The sequence below is a fragment of the Octodon degus genome, unplaced genomic scaffold (assembly GCF_000260255.1).
Source record: "Octodon degus isolate 3935 unplaced genomic scaffold, OctDeg1.0 scaffold00007, whole genome shotgun sequence".
Taxonomy (NCBI): domain Eukaryota; kingdom Metazoa; phylum Chordata; class Mammalia; order Rodentia; family Octodontidae; genus Octodon; species Octodon degus.
This window is the reverse complement of record NW_004524583.1, coordinates 16,202,252-16,213,234: the sequence shown is the minus strand read 5'-3', so window position 1 is coordinate 16,213,234 and position 10,983 is coordinate 16,202,252.

The following is a 10,983-nucleotide window of genomic DNA, read 5'->3' as shown; positions in this document are numbered from 1 at the left end:
TCCTGAGAAAGGGTTTTGCTATGTAGATCAGGCTGGCCTTGAACTCGCTGTGTAGCCAAGGCAAGAACTCATGGCAATTCTCCTGCCTCAGCTTTATGAGTACTGGGAGTACAGGTGTGCACCACCATGCCTGGCTTACTCAAATCTTACATTCCTTCCCATTGCTGTGGCCACCACCTCACTGGCCTTTGCTTAACACAGTCATCTTCTCTTCCTATCTATTCTGTAGCTGGAGTAAGCTTCTAAAAATATAAATCTTATGTCACTCTTACTCAAAACTTTCCCTGGCTTTCCACTGCCCTTCACATAAAGTCCAAAGGCCTTGACGTAGGCCCTGAGAACCTGGCCCTGGCACCATCTCACCTTTCTTCCCTCCTCAAACCCCTACAGCCATGCAGAATTTTTTCTGTTTTGTCACTGTATGCACTTTCTCCCTCCTAGACCTTTAAAACCTCAGTTCCTCCACATTGAATACTGCTTCCCCCTTCACTTGAGGAGTTTTTACTTATTTTCAAACCATTTTCTTCTAGAGACTCTTCCAAAATCCAGTCCATGAAGCTTGTTTACTCTGAAATGAATGTATTCTAGTGTGATCTCCCATAATCAAGCGAGTGCTAGACTATCCTGAAGCAATAATAAACTCCAAAATGTTAGTGACTTAACACTATCAACATTTTATTTCTTAACATTTAATCAGGAAACAATTACATACTTAGAAAAAATTGCAAAACTAAAAATAGTATAAGAAACATCCAAATTTACTTTATGGTTAGCATTTTACTTCACTTCCTTCAGTATTTGAGGGTAATTACAACCATTATGGCCCTTTGTTCCTAAACATTTCTTTTTAAAAAAATTTTAACTATTTATTTATTTATTTATTTATTTATTTATTTATTTGGTACAGGGTCTCACTGTGCAGTTCAGTCTTGTGATCTTCCTGTCTTAGCCTCCCCAGGTCTAGGATTACAGGTGTGTGCCACCACACTTGGTTTCAGTGGCCAGCACGGCACGCCCAGGGTTCCAGGGCCAGCAGAGCATGTGGTACCATGGATAGAGCTGGGTCTTTTCATTTGTCATGTAGGCACTTAGACCACTAAGCTATCTCCCTAGCCCTGTCCCTAAACATTTCCATGGAAATTTCCAGAGACTAGAGAGATCTTCTACATAGCCACAGTACAAGTGTCATTTTCACAGGTTAACACTGATGCAACACTTTTTAAAATCTAATCTGACATCTGTATTCCAATGTTGTTACCTGACCTAATTTATTCCCTTTGTAGCATTGTTTCCTTTAATGTGCAGCATGCAGTCTAGGGGTGGATATTGCATTTAGTTGTCAAGCCTCTTTCCTACTAAAACATTGCCACACTCTTCTTTTGTCTTCTACAACACTGACATTTAAAGCTTATTTCTCACATTGCAGTCTGGGACAAACCAGGCAGGCCTTCGCAATCCTACAGCTGTCTTCTTGGGAATATGCTGTCCCCAAAGTTACAAAAGTAAGGAATGAGTGAGCGTGGAGAAGTCCACTATGGATGAAGGTGACACATCAGCACCACTCCCGTGCCATGGTGAAAATCACACAACAATCCTAGGCACAAGAGGACTAAGAAGTGTGGAAGAGCAGGTGGAGCAGTGGGTGCCAGGCCAGCACCGACACTTCTGCCATGAGACTTCCTGCCCTGCGCCATCTCATAACACATATGCTGTTCATTGCCATACAGGAAGGTTTCAACTCTGTCTTGAAGGAGCTAGCTTGGTCATTGTCATCTCCTCAGCTCTTTAACTATTTGCTGAATGAATAGTCAGGTTTGCTCAGCTTATATATAATCTTGAATATCATACATCATCAAGATTCCTAAAGTTATTCTAATCCCAGAATACTCAGAGTACAGTCCCTACATGAAGCATGGTGAACAGCTTTTTCTAAACACACAGATAATCAACTCCAGAACAACATCCAAGCCTTACTAATGACCACAAATTTAGTAGCTGATCATCACCTAAGTACAGTTTGGAATTTTTTTCTGTACATCTATTAACTCTAAGATGCCCTCTGACTTCTGGGTAGGATATGTGAGTCGAGGAGAAACAAAGATGCCGCTTAAATCATGGAAACATGAGGCCCACTACCAACTTGTTGGAGATTTTCTGTCCCTTCCATAAGACCCTGGGTAGGAACCAGGACATATGTAAAGTTGTTAAGAATAACATGAACAACTTTGAAGACTTAGAGGCCACAGCCACAGAGACACTCAGCATCCAATATCGCTGCCCATAATGCTGACATTCGGACTGATACTTGAGGTTGCTTTGCTGAGTTCTCCTTCCCTTTACCTGGAAGCCTGGCTGAGCTTGGCTGTACTAGGTCTCCCTGTCTCTACTCAGCCATCCCCCATTAGCTCAATTGTTTAAGTGACTGCTTAAACAAAGCAATCAGGATGGTGTTGTTGATCCCCAGATCCTCAAGCCTTACCAGACTGGCCCTGAAGGCATCCTGAGCCAGCCCCCAACCCACAAAAAAATACACACTTATAAAGGGCCAGGGAGATAACTCAGTAGAATAAGTGCTTGCCTGGCAAGTGCAGGGTCCTGAGTTCAATCCTTGGCACCACAAAAAAAAAAAAAAAGAATCTCATCTACTTAGCCATCTCTATCTCCCCATCTGAGGTGTTACTGGGCCCTCACCATGCTTCCTTTTCAGGGGGAGGCTTAGAAATCTCCCCTTCATTTGTGATCAGCTGCTTCTGGTCTGTTTTTCACACACAACTCTGGGAGTAAAGGTCCAGCTTTCTTTACTTTCCTCTTCCCAAGTTGGCATGCTAATGGCCAGAGGTGTTAACACATCTGGTGGCCTGGGTTTCAAGGCTCTTGCTTAGTTTTGTGGCTTTCTAGTCAGAAAGCTCAGCTTTTCACTACCCTGAAATTGGAACTGGGACTTCTAAGCAGATGCAATACTGGAAGCAAAGCCTAAAGAAATCTATGCATCATCCTGGCTCTGGTAATAGTAGCTTTCATCACATTTCTTTCCTTTAATACAGCAGTTAGCTCTTTTGTAAAGGCTTTACCTGGAACATCTCTTACTAATTAAACCCATTTCTCCCTGCCATTCTCTTTGTACTGCAAATGGGACTCAGCCCTGGCTGCTGTGTGATTTGCAGCCCCAGGAGTGATGAAGGTGTGAAGAGCCCAACAGCACTGTGAAAGGGCGGAGGGCGAGAGAGAACAGTGATAGATGGCTTATTTGTTCTAAGGAAAAAAATCACTTGGACTTTTTTTCTTAACTAAGTACTGAAGTATTTTATTACCACACATGGGACAGAGCCCAGAAAAAGAGTATTAGCCATTTGGAAAAAGCTACTGTAAAGGATTCATTCCTTTGGCAGACAGTGTGAAAGTGCCCTTTCTCAGTTTTGCATTTTCTTAACAGACAAAGCTCATACAACAGATTATATTTTTATGTCAGGCATTACTTTAAAAACTTAATGCATACAAATTCTTAAATCTTTATGTGAGGCTTATAGAGTAGCAGCCATGATTAAGCCTTTGTTACAGACTGGAAAATTGAGGTGCAGGGAGACTGTGTCTAATTAGATTTTACAACATTGCAAGGTGGTAGAGGAGCCAAAATTTTAATTCAGTAGTCTGGCTTCACAGCCAGTATATTTGACCTTTATATCAAATGCTCACAAAAATAAAAAACACTGACACTAAATTTCTTCATTTAGGAAGTGGTTTGAGCAATTGCTGAATATCACTGGCTCCTGACTTGGATTAGGAGACTAAGAGTTATAGCGACTCCGCAGTCAGATGTGAGGATCAATGGCAATGTCTATAAAGTGCCTAAGAGAACCAGTGGCAGTGCTGGTGACCCTCTGAGAGGCTTCAGCGGCAGAGTCCACTGCAGGAAGTGTGCCATAGGTTGCCACCAGTGACCTATAGCCTGTACTCCATGATAGCAGTTAATATTACTATTTTTGTCTTTATCGTTCTTTATATATCAAAAAGACTCTACAAATAAATTGTGTAAAAGTAATCATGATGTGAAGATGGATGCTTTAAAACCCAAGCTTAGAGGCACCAAAGGAATATTAATCATTTTAGCTATCACTGAAAATCTAACTTCAAGTAGACAAATGTCATAGATCAATATATGTAGCAGAAATTGCCCGAAATCTTTACCTCTCTCTCCCTACAACTCATCACACTTTGATCAGTGCTCAGGATGAGCTGTCCCCAAGTGCCCCTTAGGTGGTCAGGTCAACTCCTGGCCCTCTGGTCCTGCTGGGTTTGTTTGCATTTTGGTTAAGGGCCCTGGTAAAGTACCTTGCAGTCCAGAGTTCAGCTGTGGAGTCCCTCATCTGCCTGGAAGCTCCCCAGACTGGGTGTGGCCTGGGTCAGACCTCCTGGAGAAGTTCTGATTGAAGAGCTCCCCTGAGGAGCAGAGCAGGAGTAGAATAAGAAAAAAAAAGTCATTTCCAAAATCCTGGGAGTTTCCTGGACCCAAGTTAATTAAGCCTTACATCAAGCAGGGGGTAGTTGAGCTCTACAGTTTCCATTTTGTTCAAACTCCTTTCATGGAAGAAAAAAGTCTTAAAGCCCACAGCTTCCTGCCAGGACCTTGGGACCACAACAGGCTTCTAGCCAGAGAATGGAAGCCCAAAGGAAACACAAGAGGAGACAGGAGAGATTAAAAGGCGGGTGCCTGCTGGAAGCTTGTCCCATGGAGCCTGCCACTGAAGAACAATACAGAACGATCAGATAAGTTGTCTGTCTTGCCTGGGGTCTGCTGCAGCAAAGGCTGAGCCTCAGAAGTTTCCGAGGGCCAGATGCTTTCAACGAGGGGTGTGGCACCAAAGCTAGTGCTTTGAGCATGAAGTTGAAAGGTGTAATCCTTATGTGCGGCTTTGTTAGAGCAGGATGAAAACTGTCACTAGAGAAAGAAAATTGCTTATGAAAGGACATCAGCCATTCCTGTCTATGCAGAAGAATAAAAGAAACACATCTGCTCAGCTGCCGAACTTTGCTTGAAAAGCAAAGAAAAATCTATGAACAAGGAGAACTAACTATACCTTTGCTCAGGGCTGGTATTTGTGGTCAAATTGCAACTTCAGTGTGAAGAAATTGGTAAAATCTCTAGACACGAAATTAATATAATTAGGTAATAGCCCTTGAACTTAAATCTCTCAGCAATCTGAGTGAAAGGAAAAACAGACTGGACCTCATTAAAACTGAATGAATAAATGCCAGCTTACAAAAGGATGTTGAAAAACAAAAATGGTATGTGTAGGCTCAGCCAGAGGCAGAAGCAGCGCAACAGAACACAGAGGACTGAGTCCTGTGTCAGGAAACCTGGGTTTGTGCCCTGCTAGCAGATTCACGATGCTGTACAGGTGGCTGAACCCGGCGTTTTTCAACCTACCCTAGAACCTGAAACCCTCTGGAGGGCTGGTTAAACTGCAGATTTCTGGACCCCACTCCCACTGTTTCTGATTCTGTAGGCTTGGACTAGGGTCTGAGGGTGTGCATTTCTAACAAGTTCCATGGGGATGGTGGTGCCTTTGGCCCGAGTGCCACACTTTGGAAACCACTGGGCCTTCCTTGACCTCAGTCTCCAAATCAGTAATATGCAAAAGGAAGCTAGATGACCTCTATGCTCTCACCCATTCTAAAACTTCTATGAAATGAACAACCTGGGGAAAGCAGGGCCTAGGTCAACAATAATTATTCTACCTCATCACAGATGGTTTGTGTGCTGCCTGTGCCTTCAAGTGATTGTGCATAGCTGCTGCCAGGGAAAAGGAACTGGAGTGGTTCGGGTGATTTATTGAAAACCAGAAAGCAGGACTGGGCTATAAGCAGTGCATCCTGGGAGGTGACAACAGTGCTGGCCAGAAACAGATGTTCCCTTCACTCTACCACCCCTTTGTGAAAGAAAATAAAAAGGGAAAAAGTACGGGACACATCAGAAATATCATAGCTCAAAAATGATACCCATTTGCAAGCCTCCCAGACAACCTAGGAGGAAGGGACGACCACAAGTCACGAGGAAGGGTACTCTATTTTCTGGTTCCCAGGTGTGTTAGCTCTGCGTTCCTATGACAAAATACCTGGGAAGCGAGCTTAGAGAAGGAAAGATGGATTTTAGCTCCCAGTTCCAGGCATTTCAGCTGATGGTTAGCCAGCTCCCCAGCATAAACAATGTGACAGAAGGACCTGGCAGAGGCTAGTGGCTCACCTCTGCCAGGAAAGGGTGACAAAGGAAAGTCAGAGAGGAAGAGGTGAGAGCCAAGAGAGGGTCTTGAAGGTCACCCCCAAGGCCCACTCCCTTCAGCAAGGCCCCACATGTTATATTTCCATGACCTCCTATAGTGCCATCAAATTACAATCTCAGCCAAGATTTTGTAAATAAGGAGGGGAAGAGGAATTGAAGGGAATATAGAGGAATGGAAGCAAAAAGAATCAAATTATGCCATGTATGGGTATGATTTCTCTATAATGAATGTGATCTTTATGTATACTTGCAATGTACCAATAAAGTTAGTTAACAAAAATAATTACAGTCTCATTGATGAGCTGGCTGATTGACCGATGAAGTCCCAATCACCTCTCTAGACTAAGCCTTGAGTCACAAGACTTGGGGACCCTTCATACCCGAACACAAGTAGAGGAGATTGATTGGGGAAAAAATGAACACTATTGTGTTTGAAGGTTAAAGGAAACATCAGTGGTTAGTTTTGTCACCCGTTGCCATGTTTATATGTTACTATGCGAACAGACTGGCTATGGTTAGCTTCTTGGTAGAAAAAAATGATACTGAAAAAAAATACATGTAAATTTTAGAGCCCTTTGAAGGGCCTGATGTATCCATACTTACTTTACACCACTTGCTAACTAAAATAAGTGAAGTAATAAACATTGACTGATAATTCTTGACTATTCACTCAATTTCTCCACTATTATTGGTACATAGATGACATCTCTTGTAACCAGAATGTGAGTGTGAGTGTGTAAACCTGTTAGAGCCAGGTACCTCTGAGAAAATGTAAGGAAAATATGTATTTTATTCATATGTCTAATTAGTTGGGTTTATAAATGCACATGCAGGCATAATTCAGACTAATTAAGTTTCTTAGAAAATCTTGTAGATTTTATATGTAATATTTATGTACTTCCTCTTTTACCATCTTTCCCTAGATCCCACTCAATCAGTCTTTTTTTTTTTTTTTCGATACCAGGGATTGAACTCAGGAGCTTGCACTGCCAGGCAAGTACTTATTCCACTGAGCTATCTCTCCAGCCTTCAATGTCTTTTTTGAGTGATTCTTTTATTGGTATGCTTTAGATATATGTGATGATCAGAGAGTTTGCACCTATGCATGATATAACTCGATTCATTTCCCGTTCCCTTACCCCCCTTCAACCTTTCTTCCTTTCCCTATTTACAAAAGTTTTGTTTCTGTTTTTCCTTCCATTCTCATTTTTTTCCTTTTCTCTTCTTTCCTTTCTTCCTCCCCCTTGCCTTGTTCCCCTCACTGTTTGAACACTTTCTTCCTATTTCATAATACCTATTATACCTTTTGGTGCTTATTTACACATTTGGTTTCTCATACCAGGCAATTGTTACACATATGTGTCTGATTTATTTCACTTAAGAGTATGATCTCAAAGCACATTCATTTACCTAAAAATGTCTCAAGCTGTTCCCTCTTTGTGGCAGAGTAGTACTCCACTGTATAAAAATCACATCTTCATCTATTCACTAGTTGATGGACATTTGGGCTGTTTCCAAGATTTGGATATTACAAACTGGTCCACTAAAACATAGATGTGTGTATATTACTGTCATACGATGTTTTTAATTCTTTTGGGAAGTTATCCGGGTAGCTGGGCCAAATGGAGCCTCTAGTCCTAGTTTTTTGAGGAAGCTCCCCAGTAGTTTCTACAGTGGTTACACCAGTCTACACTCCTGCCAACAGTGCAGAGGGGTTCTTTCTTTCCCACAGCCCCACCAACATTTGTTATTGGTTGATTTCTTGATGATAATCATTTTTCTGGGGTAAAACGGGATCTCAAAATTGTTTTAATTTGCACTTCTCAAATGATCAATTTTGTTTGTTGAATATATATATATATATATATATATATATTTTCTATTTCTTCATCTGAGAAATGTCTATTCATTTCAGATGCCCATTTTTGGATTGGGTCTTTAAATTTAGGGTATTTTTTTTCTGAGTTTTTTCTATATTCCAGATAGAAGTCCTTTGTCTGAGTAAAAGCTAGCAAAACTTTTTCATATATCATGGGTTGTCACTTCCCTCTGTTGGTGGTTTCTTATAAAAGCTTAATAAGATGAAATCCCAGATGTTGATTCTTTGTGATAGTTGGTATGTGATCGAGTTTTTGTTAATATGATCTTTGCCTATACTCATGACTTCAAGAACTCTACCTATTCTGTCTTCTAGAAGATTTAATGTTTGTGTTTTAATACTTAGAACTTTGATCCACTTCAATTTTAGTTTAGTGCATGGTAAAAGTGTGAGTCTAATTTTAATCTTTGGCATATAGAAAGCCAATTTTTCCAGAACCATTTATTTAAAAGGCTCTTTCTTTTAGTAAGTATATTGACTCCTTCGTCAAAGACAAAGTAGCTAAATATGTCTGAAGCTGCTTCTTCTTCAAGTCTGGTATTTTTTTTTTTTTTTTTTTTTTGCCTGCACCATTCTGTTTTTTTATAACAGTTCTTTGTAGTATAATTTCAAGTCAGGGATTGTAATGTTCCCTGTCTTACTTCTGTTGCCCAGAATTATCTTTGCTGTTTTAGATCTCTTCTGGTTCCAAATGAATTTTAAAATTGTTTTCTTTAATTCTGTGAGACAGGCTATGGGAATTTTCATCAGAATTGCATTAAATCTGTACAACAATTTTGGAAGAATGGCCATTTTCACTATGTTGGTTCTTCCTATCCAAGAGCAAGGGATATCTTTCCATTTTCTAATAGTCTCTTTGATCTCATTTTTCAGAGTACTGGAGTTTTCAAGTTAGAGTTCTTTTGCTGCTTTTGTTAGACTGATTCCTAAGTACTTCATTTTTTTATGCTATTGAGAAAGGTATAGTTGGCCAAATTTCTCTAATTTCTCTTTCTCTCTCTCTCTCTCTCTCTCTCTCTCTCTCTCTCTCTCTCTCTCTCTCTCTCTCGTTATTCATGTATAGGGATGCCATTGATTTTTTAAGTGTTGACATTATGCTACTGAATTTGACTTTTAAACCTAGAAGTCTGTTGGTGTAATTTTTGGGGTCTTCTGTGTAGATTATCATGTCATCTTTAAATAATGATAATTTACCTTTTTCTTTTCCTATCCTTATTACTTTTATTTATTTCTCTTATCTAATTTCTCTAGGTAAAGTTTCCAGAAGTATATTGAATATAGGACAATACTGGACATCTTTGTGTGGTTCCTGATTTTAGAGTAAAAACTTTTAGTTTTTGTCCACTCACTAGGATACTGGCTGATGCTTTGTCATAGATGACTTTTATCAGATTGAAATAAAAGCCATCTAGTCTTGTTTTCTTTAGGGTTTTTTTAAAATCATAAATGGCAGTTTCACTTTGTGAAAAGATTTTTCTGTCTTTTGAGATGATCATATGGGTTTTGTCCTTGGCTCTGTTAATATGTATTACACTTATTGATTTATGTATTGAACCATCCCTGCACCACTGGGATGAATGCTACCTGGTCATGGTATATGATCTTCTGGATGATTTTCTGAGTTCTGTTTACCAATACTTTAATTAGGATTTTTGCATCTATTTCATTAAGGAGATTGGCTTGTATTTCTCTTTCTTAGTAGGGTACTCCTCTGGTTTTGGTATCAGGGTAATGCTTGCCTTCAGAAATGAGTTTGGAAGTGTTGCTTACCTTTCAATTTCATTAAAGAGTTTGACATGTAGTGGTATTAGGTCTTCCCTAAATATCTTGTAGAATTCAGCGGTGAATCCACCAAAACTTGGACTTTTCTTTGTTGGTAGGTTTTTAATCACATCTTCAGTTTCATTGATTGATATTGGTTTATTTAGGATTTTTATTTTTATTTTTTTGATTTAGCTGTGGTAATTCACACATATCTAGAAATCTGTACATTTCACTCACATTTTCCATCTTATCAGATTCTCAAAGAAGGCATAAATGATCTGGGTTTCTGAAGGATTTCTTCCGATTTAACTCTTTTCATTAGTCATTGAAGAGATTTGAGTCTTTTTTTCTTTTTTCTGTTTAGTTTGATAAGGGTTTGCTGATTTTATTTAATCTTTCAAAGAACCAACTCTTTGATTCGTTGGTTCTTTGTATTGTTTTCTTAGTCTCCATTACATTAACTTCTGCTCTGATCTTTATAATTTCCTCCCTCATACAAGCTTTGGGCTTGACTTGTTCTCCTTTTTCTAAAGCATTGAGGTTTAATTTTAAGATGTTTACTTGTGCTTGTTCTGTTTTCCTGATATGAGTATTTACTGCTATAAATTTTCCTCATAGAACTGCTTTCATTATGTCCCATAAGTTCCAGTATGCTGTACTGGCATTATTTACTGGTAGAAATTATCTGATTTCTTTTTTAATTTCATCTGTAACCCACTGGTTGTTCAGGTGGGTGTAATTAATTTCCATGTGTATATGAGGTTCTTATAGTTTCCTTTGTCATTGACTTCCAATTTCATTTCACTATCATCTGATAATTTCGATTCATTTGCACTTACATAAGCATATTCTATGAGCTAGTGCATGCTCTATGTTGGATAATGTTCTATGTGCACCCAAGAAGAATGTGTATTCTGTTGTGGGTGTGGGGTTGGAATAATCTGTAGACAGACAATAAATCCCTCCCTTTTCTTCTTCCTCCTCCTTCTCCTCCTCCTCCTCCTCCTCTTCTTCTTCCTCTCCCTCCTCTCCTTCCCCTTCCCCTTCCTCCTCCTCCTCCTCC